Raw genomic sequence first — 6,000 nt, 5'->3', positions numbered from 1 at the left:
ATTTTAGATTTAAAGAAAAGTTGTAAAAATAGTACAGCAAGTCCTTGTATACCTTCTACCAAGCTTTTGCTAATGTTAATGTCTTACAGAACCATAGTATAATTATCAACATAAGGAAATCAACATCACTACAAGATAAATAACTAAACCACAGATCTTATTTGGATTTACCAGTATTTCCATTAACATCCTCTTTCTGTTCCAGGATCCTACGTTGCATTTAGTCGCCATATCTCCTTAGTCTCCTCCAGTCTGTGACTGCTTATTCAGTCTTTCCTTGCTTTTCATGAATTTGACACTTGAAAAGTACGCTAGTCTGTTATATCAAATGTCTCTCAGTTCAGGATTGTCCCATGTTTTCTCTTGAGTAGATTAAGGTTATGTTTTTGGCAACCATGCCATAGAAACGATGCTATACCCCTCTCAGTTTATCATTTCAGAAGATAAATTATACTGAAATGTTTTATCACTGGTGATGTTAACCTTGGTTAAGTGGTATCTGCCCGGTTTCTCCACAGTAATTTCTCCCCTTATAATCAATGATTTCTATTAATTTGATATTTTTTAACAGAAAACAAGTGTAGAATAAAGAAATTGTTCCAGTTCCTCAAAAGCACTGTGACTAGTTGGTTAATATTAATCTTATCTCATATGTTTTATAATTTTAATATCTTGTTTGCAGGTAGTTATGTTGGGGAAATAACTTTTTGAATAGCCTTATCCTTAATGGCTCTTTTCAGAGCCATTATTTTACTTGAAGTTTGCTGCAAAAGAACTTAATAGGAATGCCAAGAAATGTGATAAAGAAGAAAAGGCTGAAAAGGCCAAGATTAAAAGGTAAGTCACTTTTAATATATTTACTTTTTTAACTCATGAAATGAGCATAATTAATCATGGAACAATGATTAATTATACATAGTTTATTTCATGTGAAGAAAGATAAATATCTTTAGCATTCTAAGCCAAGAATCCATTTAAATAAATTCCTTATTATCCTACATAGTTAATAATGGATTTTTTTATTACTATGTTTAATTGCATATACTATTTGTATGTGCAATTATGGCCCACAAGGCTAAGTTGCAACTATGCTATGTTACATACATCTAAAGACTATCCTTTGATTTATAGCTAAAACCACTTACTATGAAGTATAAAGCCTATATCTAAGAATAATATCAAACATTTTTTACTAATTTTTAAATTTTTACAGGTTCTAAAGTTTTATATCTAAACATTGCATTAATGTTTACTGTGATTTGTGTATTTGCTAGGAGGATTCACAGAACTCAGTGTATAGTTGTACTTATGTCTATGATTTATTAGAGTAAAAGGATATAAAGCAGGATCAACAAAGGGAAAGTGTGTATAGGGTGAAGTCTGGAGGATCCAGGTCCAAGCTGGCAAGATTCCTTTCCCAGTGAAGTCACATGGAACAAGCTTATTTCCTCCAGCTACTTATCATGATACATGTGAAATGTCTACCAGGGAAGTTCCCCTGGGCTTAAGAGTTCCCAGTTTTTAATCAGTAGTCAGTCATGGGCACATTCTGCCTGGCACACACCAAAATTCCAGATCCCCAGAAGGAAATCAGGTGTTTGGCATAAATCACCATTGTTTGTACAAACAGTTTAGGTACAGTGAGCCATTCTTACCAATTCTGGGAATCTTCCATAAATCCAAGTTCCTAGATGCCAGCCAAGTGTCAAACGTCAAGTAGGCCTACCTGAGGATAGTAGTATAAGGTATGCTATGCTAATTCTTTTCTGTGTGTATTTATAGATCTATTTTAGTTTAGTTATTACTTTAGATATTCAGATATATAATAGTGTATATCTAATCCTTAAAATGAGTCAATTGAGTCACTTAGGGTATTTTGTCTATACTCTTAGTTGAGAACACTTTATGAGAGGAAAACTTCTAGAAAAGGATATGGAAGTCTTTAGGCTGAGTCTGCAGAAAAAGTAAACTTAAAGTTGATGTATTAGGATTATCCCTTTCTAAAAACATGGGCCAAATATTGCAAAGAAAGAAACCCCAAAAAGGTTTCTGGTCTAATATTTTTGTATACTGAGGAGTTTAGAAGTTATTAAGAAATGTATCAAATCTCAGACAAGCACAGCAGTATTAAAACATGCAATTTACTCCACCATATGCAATCCTAATTAATTTTCTATTTTGTGGTTGACTGACAAGGAGTAGTGGTTCCTTAGCATGTGTCTAGTGCATTGCAATTCTACTCTTGCAACATTTCTTTGCAGTTTACTTTGCTTTTTCCTCTAGTTTTTCAGTCCTCATCCTCCTTTAACTGTTAATTTTTCCAAACTTCCCAACACATGGCCTACAACAATCATTTTTTATTAAAACATATTAAAGTCACTTTTCATTGAAATGTACTCACAAAGGGTTTGATTTCAAAATGTGTAAATCCATATAACAACATATGTTTGATGTGGATCAAATATAGAAGTTCATAAAAATAAAACCATATACATACTAGAAGAGAAAATGAGGGGTGAGTTTTTTTACAGTCTTGGAGGAAGGGCTGCAAAACACAAAACCCAGAAGCCAAAAAAGAAAGACTGATAAATTTGACTCTGTTGAAAAAAAATTCCATGTATCTAAAAATGTAATTAAAAGAAAAATACCTGGGAATGAATATTTATAGAGCTATTAAAGCTTATCTGTTTAATATGTAAAGAGCTCTTAAACCAATTAATAAGAAAATGGCTAACAATTTATTAAAAATTAGGCAAAGCATATAAAATGTCTTTTAAACGCAAAAGAGCTTACCCTTACTCAGTCTTTAAATGCATTATTTTTAAAATATAAATTAAGATACAGAGGTGAAGCAAGATAGTGGAATAGAAAGCTCCACCAATTGTCCTTACCCCCCAACCCCAACAAGGACACCAGTTAACAACTAACATTACGCAGAAAAAATTACCTTCATAGAACCGAAAATGAGGTGAACACTCACAATACCTGTTTTTAACTTCATATTGCTGAAAGAGGCACCGAAGAGATAGAAAAAGCAGTTCTGAATCTATGACACCACCCCTTCCCCACCCCTGGCAGCTGCAGCCTGCTTGCAGAGAGCATCTCTAGGCACTGGGTGAGGGAGAGGACAGTAGTTATAAGGCATTGAACTCAGTGCTGTTCTGTTAAAGCAGAAAGGAATTCCAGACCAAACTTAGCTGATGCCCACCCACACAGGGAACATTTAAACCATCCCTAGCCAGAGGGAAATGACCAATCCCAGGGGTCTGAACTTGAGTGCCTGCAAATCTCACCACTTAGGGTCAAAGTGCCCCTGGTTTCTAGGTAAACTTGAAAGGCAATCTTGGCCATAAGAACTGTAATTCGGCCAGGCGCGGTGGCTCACGCCTGTAATCCGAGCACTTTGGGAGGCTGAGGTGGGTGGATCACGAGGTCAGGAGTTAAAGACCAGCCTGGCCAAGAAGGTGAAACCCTGTCTCTACTAAAAATACAAAAAATTAGCCGGTTGTGGTGGCAGGCGCCTGTAATCCCAGCTACTCGGGAGGCTGAGGCAGGAGAATCACTTGAACTCGGAGGGCGGAGGTTGCAGTGAGCCGAGATCGTACCACTGCACTCCAGCCTGGGCGACAGAGTGAGACTCTGTCTCAAAAAACAAACAAACAAAACAAAACAAAGAACTGCAACTCTTAGGTGAGTCCTATGGCGGAAATAGGCCCAGAGACAGTAGACTGTGGGGACACACGACACACTGAAACACCGCCTGGGGCAGTCAAGGGAGTGTTGGCATCACCCTTCCCTTAATCGCAGGCTGCACAGCTGGTGGCTCCAAAAGAAACCCGTTTTGCTTGAGGAGAAGTGGAAGAGTAGGGCAGACTTTGTCTTGCATCTTGGATGCCAGCTAAACCACCACAGGATAGGGCACTGGTCAGAGTCATGAAACCCCTGTTCCAGGCCCTAGCTCCCAGACAGCATTTCTAGACACACTCTAGATCAGGAGGGAACTCACTGTCTGGAAGGGAAGGACCCAGTCCTGCCAGCATTCATCACCTGCCAACTGAAGAGTCCTTGAGCCTTGAATAACCAGCAGCGATACCCAGGTACTACATTGAGGGCTTGTTGAGCCTCTGAGACTTGCTGGCTTCAGGTACCAACACTGCCATGGGGGTTAGAGCACCAAGTGGGCTCTTGGGGTCCCCTGTGTCAGGACTTGACTCTTGGACAGCATTTCTGAACCTGCCCTGGGCCATAGAGGAGGTCACTACCCTGAAGGGTGAGTCCCAGGCCAGGCAGTATTCATCACAAGCTGACTTAGGAGACCTCAAGCCTTAAACAAACATCAGTGGTAGCCTGGCAGTACTCCTGCTGGCTAGCTGTGGCTCTGACTATGGGGTGAGGCTCATCTGTCTTTGGAAAGGGGAAGGAAGACTGGGAAGGACTGTGTCTTGTAGTTTGAGTGCCAGCTCAGCAACATTACAGTAGAATACCAAGTAGACTTCTAAGGTTTTTGACTGAAGTTCCTGACTCCTGGACAGCACTTTTGAACTCACATGGGGCCTGGGGGACCTTGCTGCACTGAAGGGAAGGATATAGGCCTGGCTGGCTTTTCCAACTGCTGATTGTAGAGCTCCAGGGCCTTGAGCAAACATAAACAGTAGCCAGGGAGTGGTTATAGCAGGCCTTGGGTGACAACCAGGGCTGTGCTGGCATCAGGTCTCGCCCCAGGCAGTCATACTGGTAGTATGACACAGAGTTGCTTGTGTCACTCTACCCCCAGCTGTAGGTGACTCAGAACAGAGAGAGAAAGAAACTCTATGTCTGGGAGAATATAAGGGAAGAGAACAGAAGTCTCTGTCTGGTAATTCAGAGAATTCTCCTGGATCTTGTTTAAGGCCATCAAGATGGTACCTCTACGAGCCTGCAAGCACCACAGGGTTATGGAGCTTGGGGTGCCCCTTAAAGCAGAAACAGCTTAGAACACAACACTCAAGTCTTTTCAAATATCTAGAAAGCCTTCTCAAGAAGGATGGCTACAGATAAGGCCATACAGTGAAAACTACAATAAATACCTTATTCTTCAGTGCCCAGACACCAAAGAACATCTACAAGCATCAACACCATCCAGGAAAACATGACCTCAACAAATGAACTAAATAAGGTACCAGGGACCAATCCTGGAGAAACAGAGAGATGTGACTTTTCAGACAGAGAATTCTAAATAGCTGTGTTGAGGAAATTCAAAGAAATTCAAGATAACACAGAGAATACATTTAGAATTCTATCAGATAAATTTAAGAGAGATTGAAATAATTAAAAAGAAGCAGAAATTCTGGAGCTTAAAAATACAATTAGCATACTGAAAAATGTATCAGAGTTCTTTAATAGCAGAATGGATCTAGCAGAAGAAAGAATTAGTGAGCTTGAAGACAGTCTGTTTGAAAATACACAGTCAGAGGAGACTAAAGGAAAAAAAGAATTAAAAAATGAAGCATGCCTACAGGATCTAGAAAAATACTCTAAAAGGGCAAATGTCAGAGTTATTGGCCTTAAAGAGAAGGTCAAGAAAGAGATAGGGGTAGAAAGTTCATTGAAAGGGATACTAATAGAGAACTTCACAAACCTAGAGAATGGTATCAATATCCAAGTCCAAGAAGGTTATAGAACACCAAGCCAGTTTCACCAAAAGCAGACTACCTCAAGGCATTTAATAATCAAACTCCCGAAGGTCAAGGATAAAGAAAGGATCCTAAAAGCATCAAGAGAAAAGAAACAAATAACATACAATGGAGCTCCAATACATCTGGTAGCATATCTTTCAGTGGAAACCTTACAGACCCAGAGAGAGTGGAATGACATATTTAAAGTGCTGAAGGATAAAGACTTTTATTCTAGAATAGTGTATCTGGCAAAAATATCCTTCAAACATGAAGGAGAAATAAAGACCTTCCCAGACAAACAAAAGCTGAGGAATTTCTACCAGACCTGTCCTACAATAAATGCTAA

At 39.3% G+C, this 6,000-nt stretch overlaps 1 long non-coding RNA gene across 1 annotated transcript in view; it reads left to right on the top strand.

Moving 5' to 3' along the window:
- Positions 1-603: 603 nt before the first annotated feature.
- The window catches only part of LOC100614842 (uncharacterized), a 28,402-nt gene continuing 23,005 nt past the window's right edge, over positions 604-6,000 (top strand). Inside the window, exon 1 of the long non-coding RNA XR_676731.2 lies at positions 604-837. This is a non-coding gene — a long non-coding RNA (uncharacterized LOC100614842). The remainder of the gene's footprint in view (positions 838-6,000) is intronic.

The sequence above is a fragment of the Pan troglodytes genome, chromosome X, assembly GCF_028858775.2.
Source record: "Pan troglodytes isolate AG18354 chromosome X, NHGRI_mPanTro3-v2.0_pri, whole genome shotgun sequence".
Taxonomy (NCBI): Eukaryota; Metazoa; Chordata; class Mammalia; order Primates; family Hominidae; genus Pan; species Pan troglodytes.
Note: the sequence above shows the minus strand (reverse complement) of the source record. Positions and strands in the feature narration are given on the sequence as shown.